We start from the raw sequence: 27917 nt of genomic DNA, 5'->3' as shown, positions 1-27917 counted from the left end.
GATCCCAAAACTCCAACTCTCTCTCTGACCTTTTTCTGGCGGTCCCTTGGTAACCCGTGCTCTGCGGGACCGATCTACAATCAAACTTTGTATTTTGGAGGCAACATACAGAAAAAGTGACTTATTCTCGGCACAATAATAATTCACATTATAACTTGGGTTGATTGAATAGAAATGAGAAAGCCTCCCTGTGCTCCCTCCACATTTCACTTCACGAGCATTAATTTAATGCTTCGTCTATCTAATATTGTAATCCTATAAAAATGTTATGCTATTATAATTTTGCCCATTATCACCTCTGAGTTGAGGCGCACACCCATGAGTCTAGATTCACTCCGACTGAAACTTGACAACTCCGGTGTCTGTGTGTTTGTGTGGCTGAAAGAGCAGGTAGGTCGAGGTTCGTCGTGTTGTGAATGATGCCTTGATTCCGTCCCCAGAGGTGTACAGAGTGCAGTCGTATGTGTGCACGCTGAAAACGCACACAAAAAACACAACCCATCCTCCAGCAGCACTTCCTGTCCCTTGGGAAGTGTGAAAACCGAGCGTGTTTTTTTTTGTGCGTTTGTGAGGGCTGAATGAAAAATATTTGACAGGATTCGAGCCAGAGCACAAACTAAAAACTAGTTCAGGTGTTACAGGGTGCAGTGGCCAATGACTATATCAGAGAGCTAGACACTCCTGGTTTTCCAGCTGGATGAATTAACTGGAATCTGTCTCTTTTATATGGAAAATAGGCCACAAATTACCACCTGAGATGAGCTATGAGCCACTGAGCCAGGATGCAGCCTTCTGACTTTTAATATGCATTCGATAACCTGATTTTGACATTTTATTAATAGGGAAACTGTCAGCGCGGGGATGCAGAATTCTTTATTTAATCAGTGTTACATTACTATGGTGATTGTGTATCAAATGAAAATATGACACAATAATCTAATTTCTATGTCAACGGCATATTAATGTATTTCGGAGGGAGAAGCTATCATTGTGGCGTTTCTCCTCTGCCTGTGGTTTTGCATGAGGCTGTGCTGTCCTTGAGGGAATTGATTGCATGACATTGATATTCCTGCAGCATAAACAACGACCAAACAACCAAAGGCATACGTTTACCTCAACAGCAGATACTGTTGGGGCTGATAATCAATAATGTTTCAGTTCATTAACAAATGTTGACAACATCTTACCACTGCCATTGATTTATACCCAAGTGATTCTAAACTACTTAACACACATTTTCAAATAAAAAAAAAATAAACACTCTACAATAAAGAATAAACATTATTATACCATTAACTGACAATCTGTCCGCAGCACACATCAACCAAAACAAACAGGGAGGAACAGATACTATACTTTAGTAATACCAAAATTCTCATCAGTACAGCATCCACGGCTCGATGTACACTCAGGAAGAACTTCTTTTAACAATATTTTTTACATGTTTTTTTGCGAAACCAGAGAGAGAGCTGGGAGTGACATGCAGGAAAGAAGCCACAAGTCGGATTCGAACTTTGACCACCGGCTTGAAGGACTACAGCCTCCAATCACAGGACGCACGCACCTAATCCCAGCGCTTTTTTTTACGCTGTTGCGTACAAATCAGATGCATTTATTTCTCTCTGATTTGAGTGTGCCTGCGAGTCCACGCGATGGGACGAGGAAACGCCTGCCAGTGAGATAATATCCGATCACTAGGCCATGAAGTTGGGGAAAGCAGACAACGCTGGTGTCATATTTTAACACACAAGTTTTTACATTGCAAGCGTGGAGGCGAGGCTCAAACATGAGAAAGCACGGCCATATTTCAAATCAGCGGCTCATCAAAGAGTTCATAAAAAAGCACGTATAGCTGACCTGACGAATAGATGGTTGGTCCAGAGGCTCACAACCTGCCCTGAAGTTCACTGGAAGTAAGGTTGAGAAAAGCATTTCCATTTTTGATTCCCCACTTTCAACAGTGGACTTTCAGAAGTAGTGCAGTGCAGGGTACACTGTGACTTCAGTGGATTTGCTGCATGGAGACGAATATGGGAGGAGAAAGTTAGACTTTCAGGAGAACACAGGTAGAGAAATCATTTTCTTATCCACAGGGGGTTAATGGATAGAGCTAACACACCTCACTAAGTGGTCATTCAAAAAGAACGTGGTTACTGTTCAGACATGTCACCCGTTCAAAATGACTTCATCAACTTTTCAACCAGCTATTTTGTGACAATTCAACCGATGACTGTGATTTACCTGTCCATTATGTAATGAGGTGGAAATCAAAGGTAATTTGATGGATTGTAGGGTTACTGCTTCCCTCTGTTATTTTGTACAGAATAGGCTACACACTCAAGGCTGAAGGGTCCTCTTACACCTCATACCGCCTGTGACGCTGCCCACTGCTATAACGCCAGATGACAGGCTCTTTTGAAGCACAGACATTTTGCGGTAACTTCAGCTTTCCTGCAATGATGATGAGATTTCTAAGAGGCTCATTTTCAAGACTCGGTAATGACGGAAGCAGTCACTGGATGAAGGTTACGGTGACTCGCGTCTCACAGCTGCAGTTTTAGTTATAATCTTGTCTTGTGTAGCGTCTGTTATTTGGAGCTACATTTTTGTCACAGCCTATCGGGTTGATGGTCAGCCTTGAACTCTGTTTCACCTCCATGTACAGTATGACCACAACCTACAGTGACATTATTGTTTAGACTGGAGCACAGGTCAGATGCTTCAACACAAGACATGAGTAAAGGCTGGGTCTCCACACATTTTTGGGGGATGAACTGCAAAGTATTGTCGAAGCTATAAACATCCTGAAGGAGTGCTTTAGACTTTTATTTCAACCTGGAAGTTGAAAACCTGTGGCCTTGCTCATAAATAGATGCAGATTTCTGAAATCTGAATACAGACAAAAAGGGAGAGAAATAACACCTGTGGACCAACTGTGTGTTTAGGATGGAGGGATTCTTCAGAACCAACTCACCCTCTTGATTAAAAGCGTCTTCTAAGTCAATTATAGAATTGTAGATTAAAAAGGGCACTTGGAGAATTAGTCATTTTTAACTGTGATTTCAGCATTACGCCAATGTGGGGGTTGGCACCGTTTTCTGTATGAGTCCAGTGCAGAGGAAAAAGTATTTCCAAAACTGCCAAAGAGGAAGAAAAAGTAAAAAGTTTCCACAGGGAGTTTTTATGCTTTTTTGGCTGTTATATAAATCTCGAGCTATCACTGAAATGGTTCAAACTGGTAATTTTGTCCAAAAAAGTTTAAAAGAAAAGCTTTGTGTATCTCTGAATGCACTCAGCATTGGAGGGATTGTTCTGAGATAGATTTCATAAACTGCTCTCATGGACCTGACAGACTCAGAGGAAGAAAAAAAAAAGACTTCTTCATTATACAGGATCTCCAGATTTTGCCTTGACTCAGCTCTGCTGTCCATATGCAAATATTCTCCGTCTGTCTGTGCTTCTGTCTGTCTTAGCACCACATAAACATGAATGATTTGTTATGATCCGGCTCATAATACATGAGAAAAACAAGGGAAATACAATGGTTAATTAACCCTGCAAAAAAAAGAATTTACTGGACGAGTGGGGTGTGTTTGTCAGCTGTTGGTTGAGTGTATCAGTTTTATAATGTGAAAAGAAACTCCTAAACTCAAGAACTAAACAACACCGCAATGCCGTAAAGAGCAACAAGGTGAGGAAGAGAGGTTGATGAGAGAGAGAGAGAGAGAGAGAGAGATCAGGTGTCGCTGAACACTGCCCACCAGCGACCTGCAGAAAGAGACACACGCATGCACGCGCACACACACGCTCTGCTGGGGGGAGGAACGACACATTTAATATCTAGAGCCCTCACATCAAGATTAAAAAACTTTGTCATGCTGACGTTTTGTTGAAAAATTATTGGTTAAAAAACAAAACAAAAAAACACAATGAAGCAGGTAAAAATCGTGTTATTGCACAATCACTGAGGCGAAGAGAGACAAATAATTCATAATTACACATTTTGGATTTGGTCGATTTACTTTCAGACGGCGCATTTGAAACAGGTTTTAATACGAGAATTGTACTTTGCAATCCAATACACAAGTTCCTCATGCTGCTTGTGTTGGATTGAGCCAGAAGGCACAGCACATGTGCACGTGTAGGGTTAGAAAGGCAAGGCTGCATTACAAAACAAGATAATGATGAGATACTTGTCATCAACAGCACCGTACAGACGGGTTTAGTCAGAATAATGTCTTTGCAGAATAAGGGCGGGATCTTCAGAGCATGTTAATGTTGCCAGACTGTAGTGTTGTACAGAAAAGAGTCTCAGCCCAAACATGAATTCAGAAAGGCACTCCTGCCCCTTTCCCTGTTATTTGATGTCAACAAGAAAAGCTAATTCTCTCATTTGACTCATCAAAAATAACAGTTTGATATCATCTTCAGTGGTCACAGAACAGACCAATGTGCATGCAGAGTCTGTGTTTCCATTCGACGTCCAATGTAAAAAGACAGGACACACTAGTGCCATCACAGTGACTCATTTAAGCAAGGTAGATTTCAAATCACAGTGTTCCTGCCATCAGGTATCGGCTTGTTCATGCTGTGGCCACATTTAAGGACCATTAGTGGAGCGGACGTGCCGTTGATTGTTTACTCTTAGCAGCTATGAAGTGTTGTGTGAGTCACAGTCAGCCCAAGACGGTGAACTTTGGTTTAATCAGAAGTTACTATCACTGTGCAAACTAAATTAGACTTTTGAACATGGTTGAAAATGGTGGATTTAAAAAAAATCCTAATGTATGTATTTATTTATTTATTTTTATAACGTCAGGTCCTAAATTGAGAATCCAAAAGTGTGAGAGGAAGTCATCCCTTTGGACATGCAGGCTCATGGGTCTCACACTCAATCAGGCTTCTCTGAAAAGGAATCAAGTGTGACAAAGGACACTAACGGCTGACATTCAAGAATAGGTGTTAAATTATTAGACTGAGCCTAAGTCACTTTTAAGATTTTTTTTATTCTGAGATCAAAGAGGAGACGGCATAAGAGAAACCCAAGGTTTGTTTTTGCCTCCTCTGCAGAAAAGTTTGTCTTTGCAGCCAGTGGTTTTGTACTTTCATACGCTATGAAATCAGCTTGTGTGCAGTGGATTGCAACAACAGATGTGATTAGGATTCAGGCACTACTCTCCCACTCCCCCAAACACACACATGCACAAACACACACACACACACACACACACAAACAAACAAAGTCACGGTACCTTGCAGCCAGTCCTTGCTCTCTTCTGGTTTCCAATTCAAATGGGGACACTGTGGAGAGTCGCTGCTAGCAGAAGAGGCTTCATTAATGCGTGTTGATGACACTCTCTGATATCAATAATCAATCATGAAACCTCATGCTAGGATCTAGTCTGTTAAGCACTGCTACAGATCAATACAATGATGAAGCGGCTTGTTCCCCCCCCCCCCCCCCCCCCCTGCTTAGTGTGCTCTGTGGAGACTCTCCTCAGCTGGACATGACTCCCACTGCACTTCTCAGCTGGTCACTCTAAAAACGACTTCCACACCGTCCTCGCTGCAACATGGAGCCGCTGTGAGCTCAGCATACAGCAGGGTGTTTGCATAGAGATCGGAAGCCACATCTCCCCCCATCAAAACAACAGCTTCTTTCATGAGAAATCCACTGATGGATAATAAATATGGAGGCGATAGACTGGATACTGTCATGTTGCTAGTCACCAGTTCAGATTCAGTTCATCTGAGGCCTAAGGCTGTCATAACATATTTCACACTTTTTTTCCTTTTTCTTTACCACTTCAGGCTTTACAAAGTCTGCCCAAGTGTACGTACCTGTTGTATGCTCTTGTTGACTTCTTGCATTCAGAAGAAAGCACAAAGGGAAGTGCAGATGTGACGCCTTTTTTTTTTTGATGCTCTTTCGTTTCAAAAAAAGGTTAATGGCGCATGATTGAATGGAAACGTGTTTTGCGATTTTAGGGGAAGTTGTTGCTCTCTTGGCAACGCTTTTTGGCGAGGCTCTCGTCGCTGCCTCTGCTGCCTGTCAGAGCTCTCTACTGTCTGCTGATTACATCCTCAAGGAGTCAAGGTTTACCTGGAGAGTGTTATGTGTGATGTAAAGCCTCTTGCTACTTTTTCAATCGGTCACTAAAGAAATAAGTTTGCCCTAGGTTTTGTCGCCTGATTGCAGCAGGCCTGAGGGTGCATCATGGGCTATTTTACAAGTTAACCACACGAGCACGTTTGGCGTGGACTTTATGATGAGCTGAAGTGTCTCTGTCTGCATCCATTTAGGTGTATGAATCACAACTACAGGTGATGAGTTGTTGATCAAAGTTATCCTCTGTTACAGCCTACACCTTGCCCTAACACACCTCCACTATTCATACACCAATACATCGACATCATGGTGTGCAGTGATTGAACACTGGGAGTTTTTAAGCCTTAAATAAAATCTATCTGTTCCACTCCAAAACAGAAGGCTGTACAAACTGTGCACTACTGCCACCATGACTCAAGTAGCTGTCACTGTTAACGGCGTCATTAAGTCATTGTTCAAAACGGGAGCAAACGTCACTGAGTTGGAGGTTCAGTGGACACAACAGGTCTGATGGGCGCTTAGTTTTGTTTGAAAGGTCTGATTTGTTGATAAAGGAATTTCTTGTCATGTCAACTATCTGCATGCAAACAGTTAATTATCAATAAAGCCTGAGTGATGTCACTCATCTGTTACTGCAGGGGGGCCTTCGCGGTCCCATCGATGGCAGTGGTAATACTGGAAATCTCCTCTAGGAGAAGACAGATACCGTTATACCAAGTCCAGAAATTGGTTTGGTAGCTCGAGAGGTGCCAATCCACTTCCTGAGCACTGCCGAGGTGCCCTTGAGCAAGGCACCGAACCCCACCCCAAAACTGCTCTGGAGTGCTGGCTGTGGGCAGCTCCCTCACTCTCCATTGATGCATGTCACTAGGATCCTGTTTGTGCATGAGTGTGTATTTATGCATATGTGTGTGTTCATTCCATTAAACAGAGTGTGAAACCAAATTTCCCCTTGTGAGATTAATAAAGTATAAATTATCATATTTGGTCGAGAAAACAATCCTACGCCTTACAGATTGTGCTGATAGACAATGAATGGGGTGTGTATATGACTCCTTATGCTTCAACAGCCAGTCTCAAGTAGAATTGACAAGGATTGTCTGCTGTATGTTGTACCTTTGCATTGGCATTATGTTTTAACACCGTATGTTGTCGCTCGTGTCTGTTTCCTCTTTCCAAAGAAAAGAAGAAAAAAAACGGTACCTAAAATAGGTACAAAACAATAGTTGTGAGTTGAGAGCTCAAATCAGATGCTTCCTCATTTCACAGTGATGTTTTTGGTGTAGATTTTACAAATTGCATAAATCTATCTCAGCTGGGTCTTCTTTTCATTTAAATGAAACCAAAAATGTCCCCAAAGGATTTAGGAACCAGTGCCGTTGCCTTCGTGTCCATGTGAACATAAGGTGTGGTGAGGTTTTGGCGGTTGCCTTTGTTCACTGCTGTTGGCTTGTTTTTACCGTGGTTATTTATTTTTGTGTTTACCGAGACAGCCCCTTAGCTCCTTAGCACACATCACATTTTGATTTTCCAATTATTTCACGTCAGACTTTATGGTTAACTGTTAAACTTCAAAAATGCAGAAGAAAAAAAAAAGTCTCTGTCATTCATTCTCTAAGCATGCAAAACAAGGAAGGCAGACGTTCACATCCATTACAGAGTGAATGGTATACAACAAAGTGTTTTGTAAGTATTATTGGTTTGGCTCTCTGTATTGGCAATTTGCAAATTCATGTATCTGAAGTTTGATCATAAAAAGAGATTAAAAAAAAGGTCTCTAGGTGTGAAACTTATTCTCTAGCTTTATCTGTGGAGAAGGGAGCAAAAGAAAGGTAAGCACACAATGCTCCTGCTAGTAATCATTCCCTTAAGTGCTAATCATGACTACACTGATTCACAACGTTGCTCGATGTGTTCTGTCGGCACTCAATCACACCAACTCAACAAAAAACAGTACAGCAGCTGTTAAGACGAACACCCCGAACAACCCCCCCCAACCCCCCGTTCCACCGCTAGTACAACAAGAGCTATTCATTAATTTATTTATCTGGGCACTCGCAGGAGCAAGGCCATGGAGATACAGCGGAGGGAGCTTTTTAATCAAGCCTTGGCTCCCAACCGGCTGACTGATGTGCAGCGACGCGTGTTTGTTTATCCAGAGCACAGCTGCCAGAGGGCAAGGTGACGAGGGAATTTCGCTCGCTCTCCCTAAGAACAGTTCTGTGAGACTGAATTAAAAAAGGCAAGGAGGATCTTGAACTTCTTCTAACGAGATCTAAAGCACTGGGTGTAATTAGAAGCTGTCTGGAAAGAGGACAATTAAGTGTGGTTTGGGTGTCCCCACGGGTTCTCTCAATGGGTCGAATTAGAAAACTGGTGCAAAAAGATTGATGAGTTCAATGTTTTCCAAATGAGCAGCCTTATACACATAATTACACCACGGAAATGAATGGATCATCATGATACAAACTCAGGCGAGGGTTTGCTAATTGCTCATCAAATGGGAAGGCTGCGGTGTCAGCTACACAACTGCAGTATTCACAGAAAGAAAAAAAGAAAAACGAAGAAGAGCTGGGCAGGGGGCTCTGCTGCTCAGATTAATGTGATCCATCTTCCATTTGTCTATGTTCATTATTCTATATTCAGTATGTAACCCCAAGTTATCTAGTGCGGAGCTCCATGCCAGTCAGAGGAACAAGGAGGCTGGAGTACTTCTCATAGAAGCTCCACAGCCAAACATGTAGAGCCGAGCTGATTTGGGGAAAAGGGGACAGCAGGTTGTTGATATTATCAGCAGAACGACAAAAATTAACTAGCTGACAAAACGGATTGATAGTTAGTTGGTCATGTCATCGCAACTGTTTTTCATCCTGTGGACGAAACATTGTTACCCACTCCTGTTATCTGCATTGGCAGTTGTGTATGTAGAGAATGAACCAGAAAGGGACAGGTAAAAAAAAGACATAACATAATGGTTAGGGCTGGGAATCTGTGGGTGTGTAACGATTCGATTCAGAATCGATTTTCGATTCAAAACAATTCTGGTTCCATGGATCCATTTACGAATGAGTACGTTCATAAATGGATCTACTCCAGCCACCTGTGAGACTGGCTAAATTTCTTGTGGAACTCTACTGAATTTAAAAGAAAAAATGTATGTATTTTTGGAAGATATAAGTCAATTTTAAATCTTGGCAAAGAAAAATCTCGACTTTAACATGAATTCTAATTTTTATCAACTCCAATGATGGTGGAGGCTTCCAAAGAAATCCAGAAACATTTTACCCTCAATGCTGTGAAGCATAGCGTTTACATTGTGTCAGCATCCCAACAGAAGCACATAAGAGACTTTCAGTCCAGTGTCCTTATATGGCACAGTGTCCTGTAAATAGTTTAAGAATCCATCAATATGGATTCAATCATTTTGTAAATAATCAATAAAGACTCGACACAGCGATCCATAGCCTCATCTTTTATCTACACCACGTGCAGTTTAAAGAAACAGACATATTACCTTCCAAAATTTGTAGTTTTAACATACGTGGTCAAAATGTGAGAATCTTCCTCCTCCATCATAAAAACAGATTTTGATTGGATTCTTGCAAAGTTTTCACTCGGCCTAACTTTCCCCAGGGTTTGCAATGACACGAGCTCACAGAACTTACTGGGACATTTTGTCGCTGAGCAGACATCACTAAGTAAAATTTAGTGGAGTGATCTTGGGGATAATGACATGACTAATTTGAATAAATCCCCTCTCTTTGGTACGGGGGTTATAATTATCATCAGAGGTTATAGGACTTCAGAAGCAGCTGCCAAAGCGCCTGTTAAGTTGATGGAAGGAGTCCAAATGAGACTCGGTTTAGAGTGCGAGGACATTAAACCTTTGATCATACTTTTCTGATTTACATTTTTTCAATATCCACACAGTTTCTTTCCCCCCCCCCTCCTGAATTTGACTGTAGCTTACACAGAGGAAGATATTCAGCATCATCTTGGCTGTGGTCCTAGCTTGACCCTGTGTAATTTACATGACGGATGATGTCTCATTTTCTTGCATTTAAATCAGGACAAATCCTTTAAATGACCCATCAGTGAAGTCATCAGCGTTCTGTAAGTCCCATCTCCAAAATCATCAATTCAGACATCATCGCCCACTGCAGAGGCGACCCAGCTCATCTTCACTGCCCGTCAGACCTTTGATATTCTCACACTAAGCCGAAGGTGTCACTGTTACAGGGGACATGATGGCAACGATCTCCTTATCTAATCTCCGGAAACGGAGGGGCAAATCCTTTTTTTCCCCAAAAATTACTCGATATCTGTCCTGCAAGCGTTTCAGCACACTCATCCTGCATTTCATTAGACCACAAGACCCTCAACTTACTCTGCTGGCATGTAGCCTTATAACTCACACGACCCTGTATGAATAAGTGAGAGGAAAGGTTGTCTATCTCTCTTTAAATATCCTCTGGGAGGCTCAGTGTTCCCTCAATGAGTCCATTTAGGATCAGCAGGATTCACGCTACGGGCTCTTATGTCATAATGTATGCCGAATCAACTACATATTTAATATGTTTTTTTTATGGTTCAACAGATGAGCCACACACAGAAACATACAGTATATTAAAAAAAACACTGTTTCAACGTGTAGATGGAATCAAGAGGAAGATCATTTTAAAAATTTCAACTAAACAGTTTCTAATGTTTTTTGGGGTTTTTTCTCTCCCCAGAGGAGTTCGATGTGTCATTAAAGAGAAAACACAAAAGTCAAAGAAAACTCGACAGGCTCTTTAGTGTTGTGATGCTGCTAACGACACAAAGGCGTGTGTCTTCAGAGGGATCCATAGTGAATGTAGGTCACAGCCTGAATTACAGATGTTATGGATCGCTTCATGCGAATGAATGGAGTTGAACTTGTTTGCAAAACATTAACAAACCCATAATGTAGCAACAATCCAATGACTGAGCCGTCCAAACAAGGCCAAAGGGCAGTGAGATGAACATGAAGGGGAAAGAAACTGGGAAACACGTGTCCTCTTCCAGGGAGAACAGTGTTACAGCTGCTCTGTTTCAAAAAAAGTTATTGAGGAGAAAAACAAGTTGTGTAATACAATGTTAATATGAAGCCCTTTTTCAAATGCTTCAATCTACAAGTTCTAAAGGAAGAGCATGTTGGATCAACACGTCACTCATCAATACATTCTTCAAAACGGCTGTTTTGGATCCAGCACCCACTGAGGGATGTGCAATTCTTTTTTTTTTTCCCTTTTGTTTTCATCTTCCACTGAACTCCTTGTGTTAAGAAAAAGAAGAGAATTTATTCATCATTTCAATACCTCAAACTTGATTAGTGTCTTATTAAAACTTTTTTTTTATTGTAGAAAAGCACTGCCCTTTTTTTTCAGCCTTTAAAATAAAAGTGCCCTGATGCCATACCATTCAAATTATTTACGCCCCTGTGACATTTAGCCTTCGATCTGAATGCTGCAGAGGCGTAAAGATAGGGAGAAAAGTGACCTCCATTTTTTTGGGAGGTAGTAATAGAGTCTTTACAGAGGCCAGATAGTTTCAGTGCACCTCTCACTGCGGGTTTACGTGGGGCCCCTCGCTGTGACATGCTTCTGCAACTCAGAGGTGCAATGTCAAATCACAGACATGAAATCAAGAAATAACCTGTGAGATGTACTCGTCCTGAATCAATTAAAATGTTGAACTTGACCCAAAGGAAACTGGACTAGTTGAAGATCTTGAACTAGTCCAGTTACCTTTGGATCAAGCTTCAAATTTACCGTGACGTGGATGACTCACAACCTACACAGACGTCAATGCAAAATCAATAACATCCACTAAGACGTTCAGAAAAAAGCCTCCAAGTACAGGCTGTTCGTCTCTTAGCATCACCTCTCTTGACCTCATCCCCCATAATTCTGTTCTTGACCTCCAATACCTGCTGACACTTAAAATCAAGTATTTAAAAAACGATACGGTAGGGTCAGGTTTGATGGGAGCAGGCATGATAAACCACTGTACACACATACAGTATGAGACTAACTTTTAATAGTCATTTCAAAAAAACTTTTCGTCTCTTGCTAATACTTGAGTGGATTGTTTGACCCAGGCTGAGGTCAGAGAGCAGAACAGAGTTAGAGGAGCTGCAAAACCCTCTGAGAGGGTGAAACATGGACACACATTTAACCCCAGGAGATGTCCTTGACTCTTCTCCCAGCCAGCTGTCACGTTCAGATGGTCACCTTTGAATTATATTTAGATATAACCTGAATTTCATTAATTTCATGTGATGTGTGCTGTGTGTGTGCACGCGTGTCTGTAAAGGATTAACGAAAGGAGGACAGAGATAAAGTAAAAAAAAATAAATAAAAAAAAGTAGGGAGGGAGGAAAACATTGCGTTGTTGTGAAGAGCTTGATAATAGGAGTATGTGTTAGTCAGCACCATGGACAGCACCTTTGAGAAAATTCCAGCCTAAGACTTGCAGCGAGAACATTATCTCAGCCCTCGTGGAGGAAATTGCAACCAAATGAAACGCACACAAGTGCTGGGAAAGCACACTTGGGTCTTGGAAAATATCATCTGCGAGTGTATTTATTCATGTCAGACATGCAGCTTTTCCGAGACCCTTCAGTGAACTACATTGAATCCCATTCTATGCAGGATACATGTAGTCCAGCCTGTGACAAATGAGCTCCAGTGTTAATTATGCTTGGGTTAAAGGATCAAATGAATAAACATGGAACTTGTTTAATTATAGAGATTTTTTTTTTTTTTTAGATTGGAAGGACATAAGCTGTCAGAAGAAGGATAATCTCTCACACCTGCAGGATGACACACACTCTAAGCTCTTCTTCACTTGCCTTTAAATAAGGAGAGTTTTACTCAGTGGAAATGTAGAGGACTGAAAGTGGGGGAGCAGAAATGTATGTGTGGACAAAGAAACGCATAAACAGGACTGACAGACCAACAGGCCCAGAATGAACTGCGTGCCACATCCTTACCTCCATGCTTGGAAGGTTGCGCGTTGGTGGGGTTAACCTGCCGGCTGTCTCAAGGCAGCTCTTCAACTCAACGCCCAAATGCTGGTGTCTGCCTCTGAGCTTATCAGGCGCTCCCAGATGGTGGTTTGAGCGTACTGAGGGAGCAAGTGGAGCACATAGAGGGAGAAGGGGAGTGGAGGTGAGTATATGGAGATGAAACAGACTCTACACTCGGGGTCAAAATAATATTTGGCTTATTCGATCTACCCCTGCACTCCTGTTCTTAGATTCATTTCTGCTGGAGTAAGTACATATTGTCTGAAAAAAGGGCTTGGAGAAAAGTTTGAATATGATGTTTTTTTGAGTTGAACAATATCAATGCTTTTGACACACACACTTAGTATTTGACTATATTGCAATATTGGAGGATACATCTGATATTAAAAGAAGCATTATAAAAACCTATGGTCAAGTAGTTTGACTTTGGAATGTGGTTGCTATCATGGGCTTTTCGAGACACATTTTTGTAAAACTCGAAATGGGTAAAATCAATACATAAAATAGATTACCTATTGATCTAAGCGTCAATCTTCTGAGGATAAAGCTTTTCATGGAGCAACTGCTGCTCACAAAAGATCACCTCGTCAAATTATACGAAGAAGTCTCCTCCTCTCAGAAACAAATGGACAAGGATAATAAAAGCAGGATGTTCAGAGCTTCTAAACTTTCTCTCTGTTAAATTCAAATTTGAATTCAGACTGGTCAACGAGTCTAAAATAAACACCCAGAAAACATCTTGATCATTAACCTATTTAAAGATCAGAAATTGTCCTCCTTTTCAACCAGTTTTTCTCAGAGCTCCCCAAAACATGTCTGTGAAGTTTGTTGTTATGAATCCACACTGATCCTGTATTTAGTCATGTCTTTAAACCTGTCTATTTCAGCCTTGCTCAGAACAGGCTGTTTCTGAGTCTGTAGCTTTAAATGCAAATGAGCTGTGTTAGACCCCGCCCCTTCTGAAGGGCTTGGGTGGCTCATGCTTTATTGAACCAGGCCCAATTGTGGAGGCAGACACAAAGGGTAGCACAAACACCTAGCTGTGTGAGTGTCACCCACCTGGGGCAGGGGTTACTGCCCTTTGTGATGTCACAAAGGGAACATCTCCAAACAGCCTGTTTAAGCACACATTTTCTGAAAAGTGGAGTAGGCAAAAGCTGGAGAGGATAGACTTCTCTCATAATTAGGGGGGTTTGTAGACAGATTAAGGACACACACTAGTGTTTGAAAAACATGGACAAGTGTATTTTGTGTGTGACCTTTAAGACAGCTACCACGGGATCACATCATCCTAGTGTAAACAATGTCTAATTATGGAGTGTGGCTAATGTTAGCAGTGCTTGCCCAAGCAGCCTTCGGTCTTTCTAACAGGTTAATTAACAGGTAAAATGTCTGTGTTGGTTACGTCATTAATGGTAATGTGGTGACCAGCATTACTAGCCTGAATTAATAAAAATGTTGAAAATTAGTTTAGTTCTGGGTCCGACTAGCAAGGGTGACGATTCAAATCATTTAGTCGGCCACATGCAAAGCGAAATTTTTAGACTAACAGTCTATGGCCCCAATTTGTTCTGTGTGTGATAGACTGTTTTATCTATCAATGTAATAATATACTATTATGCTGCAAGTATACTTGCTTTAAGCTTATCTACATTACCTAGATAAATCTTCTTGTGTTTTGTGGATTTATATGACCCTAGTTTATTAATGAGCACTAAAGGGGAAAAAAAGGTTTCTGTTCAACAAAGACAACAAGAAATAAGTCACAACAAGCTTTGGTGAAACATGTGAAAAGCGAGGATTCACTGAAGTGTTTGCATCACAACTGTTCTCTCCACTGTCAATGTGTTCTGTTTTTTCCTGTCGACTGTTTGTTTTAAATAAAATGAAAAATGATGTCCTGTATCGATGAAAGTCCCATAACTACAGTAATTAGTTGCTGTCTTATCCATCAGTTAAACATCATCTATTAACTTGCCGAGGTTTTTTGTATTCGCTGTTATATAATCAATTTCTGTAATTTGTTTACAAAATGTCAAACATGTTTGGCCACGCTAATGGCGGCAAAATAGCAAGCGTTACGATCTGTGGGGGATCAAGTGTTGTGTTACCCGACTGCAGGATGCATCCATGCAAACTCGAGAGCTAATTGACTGTAATGTCGTTTTATCTGCTTCAGCGAGTTATTGACAGCAACATCCCAGAAGCCTGTTCATCCTGCTGTCAACTCGTCAGCATGGGAGAAGCCATTATCATCTCATTACGGCTCGCGCTTTCTTATAATCCTGACATTTCCTTTCCTGCTTGCGCTCTTCCTGAGCTTTGGGATCTGCCTCACTAGGCAGTATTTTAGAGGCAACAGTGGGATGCTCTGTGTGTTGTGTGTCTGTGTGTTGAGGGTGGTGGAGGATTAGAATATGAGGTAATAAAAGACTGGTAACATTTCCAGGAGCTTCTCAACACACCATCATCTCCAAAAAACGACTGCTGACAATTCTGGCCATTGGTAGCATTGTTTGTGTAGCTTTTAGTGATACATACCGTAAATTCCGGACTATTGCGAGCACCTGGATATAAGCCGCACCGGCTAAAAATAAGTAAATAAATGTATTTGTACATATATAAGCCGCACTTGATTATAAGCCGCAGGTGTCCACGTTGTAACAGAGCTATTTACACAGAAAGACGTGACACAAAAACATTGTTTTAACTTTTAATCAAATACGTAGGCTACCGGTAATTTCCGCAAATACGAAGCCTACTGGAAATCCTTTATCGAACAGTGTCTCTAACACGTCCATTCATTCACTGCCTCAGAATGACTTCATTAGCCTGCTCACTTCCTCAGTCTCTTTTTCGTTGTCGCTGTCAGTGTCATCTTAACGTGCAGCAGCTCTGTTAGCTTCTTTGACAGCCAGGTCGATCGCCTTTAACTTGAAAGCTGCATCATATGTATTTCTCCGTGTGTTTTCCATCATGAGGGTGCGTGCATGAAGCGCAAAATGACTGATATTAAGATCCGACGTGACGAGGTCAAATGTTTTTGCGGCAGAAGCTCATTGTCCCCCAACAAAAATCCATAAATAAGCCGCATCCTTGTAAAAGCCGCAGTGTTCAAAACGTGACAAAAAAGTAGCGGCTTATAGTCCGGAATTTACGGTACTTGCTTCTCAAAATAACGTGTTGTGCAGTCAGATAAGCAAAGGTAACCAGTGGCCATGATGGCTGGGAGGTGGTTGTTTTGGGGTGATGGAGGGCTCTGAGCCGTGTGTCTGGGATTATTCTAGTCATCTCTAAATTCACTTGAGGAATAAGAGACCACGCTTCATGTTGTGAAAAGGGGGAAACAACTGTGGAGTCTGTGTTTGTGCCGTTAAAAAGGAGGGAGACAAATAGATGCATGAACCTATTTTATGTTTGCCCATGTGCTGCAGCGATCACATGCTCTTTCGAAAAGGTGTGCAAGCCCAACAGATGACCTTCTCTCTTTTCACCTGCTGTTTCCAGTGACCCACCACTGTGCCCTTTATTAATCTCCCGTAGGAGGAAAAAAAATGTTCTGTTCCATGCGAGCGCCCGATGCAGGGGAATATCAGAGCAATCTATGCGAGGAGCTTTTGTAAAGGAAGAAGCAGCAGCAGCAGCAGCAGCAGGCCTCGTGATGTGGGCGAAGGTGAGAATCCGACCATTTCTCCTGCGGATGCTGCAGAGAACAGAGGGAGAGTTTCATATTTCCACTTCAGCAGCCATCAATAGCTCGCACGCTGTCTCCCTCAGCACTGCTTCATGATTGCAGCTGTTATAGGATGGTTAGGTGTTTGTCAGGTGAAACTGAAGCATACCCACATCCATGAGGACGTGAGCAGAAGCTCTAAGAAAGGGAAGCTGCTGTATTATGTTCAAACTCTGAAAACAAAAAAAAGGTGCATTTCATAAACAAGTTGAATGTGTTTTAGGAAGGACAATTTATTCATCCAAGAATTAAGAAAAGATTACTGTAACACTATCAGATACACACACACACACACACACACACACATATATATATATATATATATATATATAAAATACACAAATCATTATAAGATGAATGTTAATCAATCCATGAAAATGTCCAATTGCATTTTCAAAAATATTGCTGACCATAATTTCTTCGGAAAAAAAAACAATTTGGAAAGCATCATTTTTGTCTGTATTTAACTTTTCATGTTTCTTAATAGAAGTAACGGTTGCCTGACATCAACCTTTTTTTTTTTTAAATTACCACATTGGTGTTCTTTCAGATAAACAAAACAGAAAATACACATTTTGCCAAGTTCAGTTTCAATTTTCGGAAAGATTTCAAAATCTTGGACACACATCATTCATGTGGAATCACATTTCATTCACTTGTGGAAATCAAAGTAGTGTGGTGTTTAGCTGTATAAACCAGACACTTATTGAAGAATGAAGATAACATGGTATTTTAAAAAAAGCTGCTCCATTGGTCTACATTAACCAGTTCCTCATATTATTGTTCTGATCGTTTGTTTGTTATAGTCGTTATGCTCAAATGAACTTAAAATGTTGGTGTTATGAAAACCCCTTTTATAATTAATCATAAATTTTGAATCCAACAGTTTAAACTCAATAACAGAGCAGAAGCCTCTGCAATTTTCCATTTTTCAGTAAATGATGTGAAGTATTACAATAGGTATTATATCATGATGTAGATGTTATGGTAGCATGAGGTCCTTGCCGATACCCAGTCTTAGATAGAAGTGACTCCTAACTGTAGGACACAAAGTCTCTATGGTAAGACGAGTACAGGAGTTTTGCATCCACACTATCTGTTCCTACAAAATCACTTTCTGTGATCATCAGCTGGCAGCACGTTACCTTCATGTTACCGGGGCAACAGGAATGTAACGATTCACTCCACCCACCATACAATTCACCACTCTGAGACCATGATACCCACGATCTCTCATGATTTACTGTAAGAGAATCTGGAGGTGGTTTGAACTTCTCATTGTGCTGTTGATTAAACGCTGCATCGTGTCGGCTGAGCTGTTTGTGAAGTTCTCTGTCTTCTTGTAATATTTTGCACACAGTTTTTGTCTTTCATTTTCTGTCTTGGGAAGTCAAAATGCTTCCACTGCCATGATAGCTTCTTATCACAACCAACCTCCTTTGCTCTACAGCTGCTGACGCTTCACGATATTACAGCGATTTATTTCTCACAGAACTGATTCGAACCTTGACACCTTTGAATCGATTTTTAACGGCCTCACGACTCATCTTTACATCTTTACTGGGCAACAAGACCCACCTTAACAAGCGCATGATTGGCTGCCTGTAGCAGCGACATCGGCACCTTGTTGAACGCCACAAGCTGAGATGTTTCTGTGTTAGCACCCAGAGCGGCTGAATAAACACGAAACAATCACTGTGAGAACTCTGAAAAACACGCTGGGTGCAGCAGTTGCCTTTGCAGAAGCCTCATGCTGCTGATTTCACTCTCTCTCCACACTACTGAAACATGTTAGCGATGCTACCTGCTAGCGGGGCAACGTTTTTATTAACGATCACCTCATCTGCTTCAAACACATTGACTAACATGAAACAAATACCTGCGGATCAATAAACACTATCCAGTGTGGCTGATGTTTAGAGGTGTTTCCTTTAAAAACAGAAAAAAAACAAGGGTTCATTATGCTAGCTCTGAAGCTAATTAGCGAGCTTTCCTAGTAGCTCACAATAGGAGAGACTAGATGTATGAAACTGAACGCAGACATAGCCTCTTTCAGTTTGGATGGAACAACGGATCAAACATTTCCACAGCAATGAAATGTTCCTGTTAATAAGTTCAGAATGAGAGTGGAGATGTGCGTCGGCTGCTCTCGGAAGCTCTCGACTCACGCCTGTCGTTTTTTTCTGTAAAACAATAACGTCACGATGATTGATCCCAGGGGAAATTGACGTTCTTTTTTTTCAATCGTCCAATAAAAAATTCTGACACTTTAGTCAATCCATTTATTTTTTTTTAATCGCTGCTTTAACAGATGCATCCCTACACTTTCCAATTATCACGAAATCTGCTTCAGTAAAACAAGGGGACATAGTCTAACATCTTTAGAGTGTCAGGATGTTGGAAAACTATTTAATTTGCACTAGACACCACAGAAACACTGAAATCATCTTACTTAAAAGACTTTGTGAGTGTTAGGAGAGAACTAATAATGCTTTATAGTAGAGCTGCCTGTTTGGAAAAGTATTTATCTACTCGGCAACATTAATATTATTAACTTCTGGAGGTATGAACGCACGGATTCAGACAACACAATTCTTTCAAAAGAAAAATAGGTGTCTTCTTGTGTCTGATAGAGGTGAGGAGGTGGATTGTTTTGTTTTTTCTCTCTCGTGCTATCACAGCAGTACGTTTCTGTGATCTCTCAGGCTCACGGCCCTTGCAGGACAGAGTGAACTAAGATGCAATCTCTATGCAAGAGACATGATCACTGTGAAGTTGGCCTTGGCTCTGGGATACATTGAAATTATATGAGCATTAGTGCACGCACTGAGACGCTGATGACATTTTCAGATTGTTGTTGCAGCCACCAGAATCGTATTTCCATCTTTCCATGTGGTCTGTTTTTTGCTCAGTTTAATGGAAAGATGCAAATAGTGCATTTATTTCAATTTGTCTGCTTGAACGAAAGCACAGATTTTTTGATTTTTTTTCCTTTGGGCAACTTTACCAACGTTGTAAACATCACACATGTTCATGCTCATCCATTTATCTAAACTGTGACACAAAACGCAACAAACATAAAATACAACATTAAAGCCTGTTCCAAAAGTGTGACAGCTTGCCATAAATCCACTCAGCATAGGAAGAATTATTCTCCCCTGTCATGTACACAACACATTTAGTCGGCTCAGAGCCTATAGAGCTGTTTTTTTTTTTTTTTTTTCACCCTGCTGTTCTAATGTGTCACCACAGAGCTGAAGATCTGCCAGACTGCCAGGAAAGCTCCGTTTGCCAGCTCGGTCCTGTGAGGAATACCTAGAACATGTTCAAACTGCTCAGAGGATGTGAATGGCTCTGTGTTCAGCCTCGGCGTGCAGGCGGAAGGCAGAACACACCGCCGTGTTACAAAAACAAAGTCTAATCGTCTGACTGTGTGGCTCATCAGAGGGAGACAGTTCCTCTTCTTCTGCAGAGCTGAGGCTCGCTGCAGCAGTACTGTGCCTCACTGTACACGTCTGAATGTAACACAGTCTGTGGGCATAAAGTGTGCAAATGCATACGAAGACACCAGCTCTCTCTCTCTCACACACACACACACACACACACACACGTGCAGTCATCATTGTGATTCAAAGGCTGCAGAGAGGGTAGTGCTGTCATACATGAGGGAACATGAGTGATATGGTCTCATGTCTCCAGGCCCGGCTTGTCACTCTGCTAAATTGTTGTAATTTTCTTCTGCTGGACTAACCCGCAGCTGCTCAACAGTCAACTATTCACCTTGACACTGTCCTCAGAGTCGATCGGAGTGAAAAAGTTGTATCCCCACACCTTGTACAAGAGCTACAGAGCAGCAGTACGCAAAACACTGCCTTAAATCTGGTATACTTTCTTGGATTGCTATGTTGTTATTTATTGAATTTCTCTCAGGATCAATAAAGTAAGTATCTATCTATCTATTTATCTATAAAAGTATGCTACTTAATGCAGTGAACTGATATTGTAATTTGTGAGCTTCCCAAAATTCAATGTATTATCTCTCACCAAAGCAGAAGCCTGAAGAGCAAAAATAAATACAATTGCAACTACAACAATCTACGATTTAATAGCAGAAAACAAAAGATTTTAGTTGAACTATAATGTGACAACTCAAATAGTGCGAGCAGAAATATGAAGGAGTAAATAAAAGTTACGTTTGTTAAGTGCATAAAATAAGAGAGCAGATTTGTGCAATGTATGCGGAGGCCTCGAGCCAAGATGCACGTCACGTGACCCGACCTTGTTTTTCTCGACTTGTCTTTAGGTCAAGACACCTTCACCGAACTGATCCTGGCCTTCAACGGCCGTATCAGTCCCATCACAGAGTTACCTTGGCTCCTTCATTTATTCAAAGCCTACAGTCTCTGGCTTCCTTTGCCGATATGTCTTTTTGCATAGCGTCACACAGAGTGAATCGGAAGGACTCATCTTATACTGCTCTGTATGCATTGCTCTCCAGCTCCCTTCTGATCTGACTAGGAGGCGATGGAGTTGTCAGTTTCTCCAACCCAAAGGTCTGATAGCATCTTTCAAAGGTTTGCTTATCTTTGCTCACTGCAGAACACTTAACAAGAGTGGGCTGAGGTAAAAAAGGAATAAAAAAATAAAAAATAAAAAAAGCAGGTGCTTGATCTGCCTCGGGGGCTTGTGTTCAGACGTTTGTGAGGAGTTGGAGGAAATTAATGGAAGACGATATGAGGCCAGTATTTAAGGCAACAGAGGTGAAATACCTGTCACCAAGTGTTTATTTAAAGCCCGACCAGAAGTTGCTCTTACCCACGTTAAGCTTTTCAGACCAGGAGACACACAAAGGCTTCAGATCAGACATAATCTTCCAACATCCTCAAAGCATGTGAACAAAAGCAAACAAGAACTGTATGGGGGAAACCCAACGCCTTCACTCTTCACTGCACGCCTGTCCAGACGCAGACACATTTACACGCCCGGTTTAAGAGACAGCACGCTGGAATGCAGGCGATTCAGACTTTGCCGCTCATTCTGCTGCGGCGTCTCTGACGAGTCTGTTCTGTACACTCAACCTCAGGAAGGACTGGAAACATCATGGTTAAAAACGTGCAGGATTTTCACACGTTTTCAGGAATTTATTCAATCTCGTTCAAATCCCGCAATCCCCTGCCAAAGTTCAGGCCTTGTTTCGTTTATGTACTTTCGATACCTTCAACTGATGTTTTTAAGATTCAATCACAATCGCACAAGATCAGTTGTGGACCTGTACTCAGCTGCCGAGCGTGGCTCTCAGGGTGCCATTTGTCCATTTTCCTGATCCAGAGAGAGGAACAAGGTGCTGAGAGAGACTCCCCGCAGCAGATGGCAGAGTTATGCTCCGCACAGGTGAGAAAGAGCCCATTCGTCTGACCAAAAAAAAAATTACAGCCTGTCTCCTCTTTACAGCTCAGCCTCGGGTACCCCTGACCAGATTGGGACTGTGTCTGACATGATCACCATTCTGCTGCTCTGTTGAAAAAGGCTCTGCCGTTGATCTGTTTTTAGCCGACCCCGTCCTTAATGTAACAGCAATTCACAGAGATGAGATCCACCGGATTAACAATATCAAGAAGAAAATGAAGGAAAAGTTCGGTGGACTCAGTGCAGTTTCTATAAAAAAAAAATATGAGGAGTTTTATGAGTCATCAGAAAAAGAGGAGAAAGGAAAGAAAAAGATTTGAAAAATAGATTAGATAGATATGAGAAGATAGATAAAGAGGCACTACGTAGTTAGAGAACTAACTGCAGAAGGCATCGCAGTGAGGAGTTGGCTCAGACTCACGAAGGCAGACTGAGCAGGGGAGAAGGAGTTTTGCTGCATTTGATTGGGCAGAACATGGTGTACATTTTATCGCTGGGTTTGAAATTACGGAATAATGTTCGTCTCAGAACTAGCCCCGCCCACTCCACACCCAATGCCAGAAGAGTTTCAGAAACTTAAAGGACTAAAAACCGTGAAGAAGTCGTCCTCGAATACTCTGAGAGCAGATATTATGTACCTAAGATCTTAAATATCAAAGTTAAACGCTTGTTCTGGAACGTGCAGTCAGCTGGTCCAGAGTCTTCCAATCGGATGTCCGCTATAGGGGGACAGCGATAACCTGGATCCCTTCTGCCAAATGGTTTATTCCTATCAAGAGGAATTTGAACACAACCTCTTAAGGATTATCCACCAGTAAAAGCTGAGCAATATCCATTTTACATATTCATAATAATCATAATCAACAACCAAAAGTAAAAGACCTTCTTGTGCCACATAAAATGAGTCTGTTGTTGTCCAAACTATCTGATCTGGTTATAAAAAGAGCCGGTGCACTCTTGAGAAGAAGTAATCATCCAGTTTGTCAAGATTTCTTTGAAGCAGATTGGTTTATGGGGCCTCTTTTTCAAAATGTAATTTCTGGCAAATTACCGGGGGGAAAAAAGAAAAAAACCCATCTCTATTCATACCTTAGATTCAGCATGATATAAAAGGATGGTGGACTTGAGCATTCCTATTGAAAGAGTAAGATGACTCTGAATGAATTCTGCATCTTTCCAAGCAAAGACACAGCAGCACAAGGTAGGGACCTGACAGGCACGTGCTGCGAGGACTAGCTTCAGTTATACTGAAAGTAGACAAACAGCCATCGATGGCAGTGTTCTGACGTCGCTTTTGTTGTTTATGGCAGACACTTCTGAGCATTTTTAGGTCACCTACTCCTCACAGCCAACTGAGTGAAAACTGCACATAGCACCCAGTTTATGCTGATGATGTTTATTTTTACAGAAGACAGGACTCAGACTGAGGCAGCTTGGGGACACAATGAAACAGTCACACCCACTTGAATAAGAGGATTTCTTTGCTCAGCTTAAACTTCTGCAGCGTATTAAATTATGTCGGGTTCATAAATAAATGTATAATGTCACAAAGGGCAGCTTCATTAATTTAAGGGATCATTAAAAAAGTCAATTAGGGTCATGAAGGCAGGTGGGGAAATCGTATAAGAAAGTTTATAAAAGGGTAACATATTCAAACACTTGATGATAGACGAGAAATATTCATGACACCGCACACGTGAAGTCAATAAAACATCATCTCACTCGCCGGGATGAGTGCTTTACGGCTGCAGAGCCACACTTCTGTGTTGGCAATAATTATTGGTCACAGTCGTTCACTGATGGTGCCATTAACCATGTACTCTGAAGAAACAACAAAATTGCTGCTGGCTTAAGAAAAAAAAAAATTCTTGTTTGAAATGTATCTGCAAGATATGGAATCTATTTTCTCTGTGTATACAGTATGCCCAACGTTTCAGAAAAGCATGTTGCAGATTCTTCAGCTGTGCTGCATACTGGCAATAACTGATGAACACTGTTTAAATCAGTCTGTATTTCTTTTCTGAGAAGGAGCCTCTAATGACGCAAAAAATGGTCAGTTTGCATCATCAGAAGCTGATTTGTTGCGGGAGTGAAACTACTATGCTAGTTCCTGAAGTTCTCAAACTATTGAAACTACAGACCTATCACAGATCAGTGGGCGGGCCCTCACGGCCAGAATCTAAAACAAACGCCCGCCATCTGTGGAGAAAGCTGGGAAGAACCTACAATGGCGTATGTTTCAACTTCAAAACGATACAGATTTTTTTTTTTTTTGTCGGCAGTGATGAGGACGAGGAGCCCGGGCCGGCTCGAGCTGCGGCCTCTGGACACAGACATCAAGTCTGTTTGCTGCAGGGAATTTCTAGGACGCCAATTCCTTCTGGAAGAAATCTCAGAATCAATTGAAGAGACGGCCATATAGACTCGAAAAAAAGCACTGTAGCTTTAGTGGGAGTGGCCTGCGGTGCTGTGCATTCTGGGAATTGTTGTCTTTATCCGCATTAGCCAAAAAGACACTTTCTGCCTTTTCTCTGTCATGAAGGCACCAACTTCTGTATTTCAAATTTCTACAACATATATGGCCCAATGTCAGTACAGATCCATGTTTCACCACATAGTCAAGGTAAACAAGTCATCTACCAAAAGATAAAACATTAAAAATATTGTTAAGTAGGATACTCACTCAATGTATCTATGCCTTCATCATTTTCCAGTCAGCTTTTTAGAATTAGTTTATTCTAGTGTTTTCCAGAATTATTCATTATTCCGCTTAAAAAAAAAAAAAATGAATAACATTATCATAAAGTTCAACTTAAAATATTGGCCACAAAGCAGAGAAATGGCACATGGTTGTGTTTTCTTTACCCATACTTTAGGTCTACACAACTACACAGCCTGTATCCTGATAAATGTACAAATCACACAGATTTATTTTACTGATTAAAGGTTTATGTTAACATGAAGGGTTACCAGTGCATGAATTAAATACATTAAGGACATGACTTACACTCCTCACATGCAGAGGCTGCATTGAGCTTTCAAAAGAAAGTCACCCAGGACAACAGGAGCTAGTAAGTCATGCAGCATAAACAGAACATGAACATAACAAGTACTTAACATTCAACTTTGAGATGGTTCAACACGCCTACAAATGACATTTAACAGATACAAATACATTACAATAATTAAAATGTGAAAATAATGACTAATGTTGCTTTGCCATCCGCCTTTTCTGTGTATGTGTACAATGGCACAGCAGCTTAATTATTAAAAAGGTCACAGCCTTATAAACCAACAACGAGCAAGTGAAGCTTTTTCACGGTTAAATGATTGATAGATAGATAGATAGATAGATAGATAGATAGATAGATAGATAGATAGATAGATAGATAGATAGATAGATAGATAGATAGATAGATAGATAGATAGATACTTTATTGATCCCGAGGGAAATTCAAGGCATCCAGTAGCAGTATACAGACAGGCAGGACACAAGACATTAGTTACAATACACACCCGCTGTCCCCCCCTCCCCTCTGTATAACAAGATTTAGCAGCCCCTATGTGACTAAGAGTAAATATAATTACAGTTTAAACCTGTGCAGTTAGCATTAGCATTAGACTTAAAACTTATATAGCATAATGTACATAACCTGTGAAGGAGAGAAAAACATGTGCTGGTTAAAAGAGACCTGTAAACAGTTAAAGAGCCTTAGAAACAAAGTGCTGACCTTCTAGAAACTAGTTGCATGTGCATGTACAGAGGTATTTGAGGTAGTGCCAGAGGTGTGAGTACAGTCATTAAACAGTCAATGCAGGGTTGCAAATTGGGCCATTGGCATGCTCAGCAACATCAAGGAGCAGTGATTAGCATTAAGTGTCCAAAACAATAAGGTGAAACCAGGAGTGATTAGGGTGATTGCCATTAAAGTACCCAACTATTGAGGAGCAGATTAGCATTAAGTGTCGAAGACAATAGAGTGAAACTTGACCTAGTTAGAGTGATCATGTCAACCATTACAGATGTAGCATAACACAACAGTAGGATGAAACCATACATGCTTAGGGTGATTATCATTAAAGTGACCTGTGCTCAGTAAGGTGACTATCAATATGCATGAAAGTGTCCAACTGGAGACTGACTCTGAGGTCAGCAGTGCAGATTGAGAGTGAGAAAAAAGTGAAAAATGAGTCCAGGGTTCACCGTGTGCTTCTTCCCTGCCGTGACAGTGAAGTGTTGTACAGTCTTATGGCCTATAGGGGGACAAAAGAGTTCTTGAGTCTGTCCGTGGAGCACGACTGTGACAGCAGTCTGTCACTGAACATGCTCCTCTGCCCGGTGAAGGTGCTGTGCAGAGGGTGGTGTGTGTTGTCCATGATGGAGAGCATTTTGTCCAGAGACCTCCTCTCTACCACTGTCACCAGTGAGTCCAGCTCTGTGCCCACCACAGAGCCGGCCCTCCTCACCAGTCTGTCCAGGCGTGCTGCATCCCTCTTCTTGCAGCTTCCTCCCCAGCACACCACTGCTTAGAAGAGGACGCTGGACACCACAGACTGGTAGAACATCTGCAGCAGCTTTTTGCAGATGTTGAAGGACCCCAGCCTTCTCAGGAAGTACAGACGACTCTGTCCCTTCCTGCAGGTAGAGTCCATGTTAGGCGACCAGTCCAGCTTGTCGTCCAGCTGCAGCCCCAGATACCCGTAGGTCCTGACCACCTCCACGTCGACCCCCCTGATGGAAGCAGGTTCTAGATGTGGTTTGTTCCTTCGGAAGTCCACAACCATCTCCTTGGTCTTGGAGGTGTTTAGCTGCAGATGGTTGGAACTGCACCACGTCACAAAGTCCTCGATCAGGCTCCTGTACTCCTCCTCCTGTCCATCCCTGACACAACCAACTATCGCAGTGTTGTCCGAGTATTTCTGCATGTGGCAGAGCTCAGAGTTATACTGGAAGTCAGAGGTGTACAGGACAGGACAGGGGAGAGCACGGTCCCCTGTGGTGCTCCGGTGCTGCTGACCACAGTGTCAGATGTGCAGTCCTTCAGTCTGACGTACTGTGGTCTCTCTGTGAGGTAGTCCGTGATCCACCTCACCAGGTGCGAGTCCACCCTCATCTCGGTCAGCTTGTCTCTCAGTAGGAGGGGATGGATGGTGTCGAAAGCACTTGAGAAATCAAAGAACATGATTCTCATCACGCTGCTTACAGAGACAGAAAGATCCAAGAGAAAGTGTTTCACAGTTTTGAAGCTCTCCTTTCCTTCGTTAAGTTGAAGTGGTTTTATACCACTTTTGCCCTTCATAGCTGACAGAGCTTTGTCTCCCATCGTGAATCCTCCCGATGTTGATTCCTGATAGCCAAACAAGCTTGATCCGAGCTAACAGTGTTATGTCAATATAATTAGTTTGAGCAGAAGCCAAAGTCCAATCCCTAAAAGGTTAAAAGTTAACTAAACTGATTTTTTTCTTCAGAGTACTATCAGTTTAAAGTTCCAGTTCACCATCTAAAAAAAGGAATTTGACTATTCAACACAACTACAATTTTTATAATCGCGTAGCATTGTCTGCTTGTTGTAATCACCGGATATTCAATACAGCGTCTCCTTGGTTACCTGCAGTAC

At 41.6% G+C, this 27917-nt stretch overlaps 1 protein-coding gene and 1 long non-coding RNA gene across 2 annotated transcripts in view; both read right to left on the bottom strand.

Annotated features, from left to right (window-relative positions):
- On the bottom strand, positions 1–27881 carry LOC306839347. The gene is made up of 3 exons (XR_013781183.1): positions 27537–27881; positions 13125–13258; positions 1–61 (listed from the first exon to the last, which is right to left on the bottom strand). It is a non-coding gene; the product is annotated as an uncharacterized lncRNA (long non-coding RNA).
- dll4 (delta-like 4) overlaps positions 1–27917 on the bottom strand; it is a 250962-nt gene that overhangs the window by 52365 nt on the left and 170680 nt on the right. The gene's annotated exons all lie outside the window — the stretch shown is intronic.

This window comes from Symphodus melops, assembly GCF_947650265.1.
Source record: "Symphodus melops genome assembly, chromosome: 1".
Lineage (NCBI taxonomy): Eukaryota > Metazoa > Chordata > Actinopteri > Labriformes > Labridae > Symphodus > Symphodus melops.
This window is presented reverse-complemented; position numbering and strand designations above follow the sequence as displayed.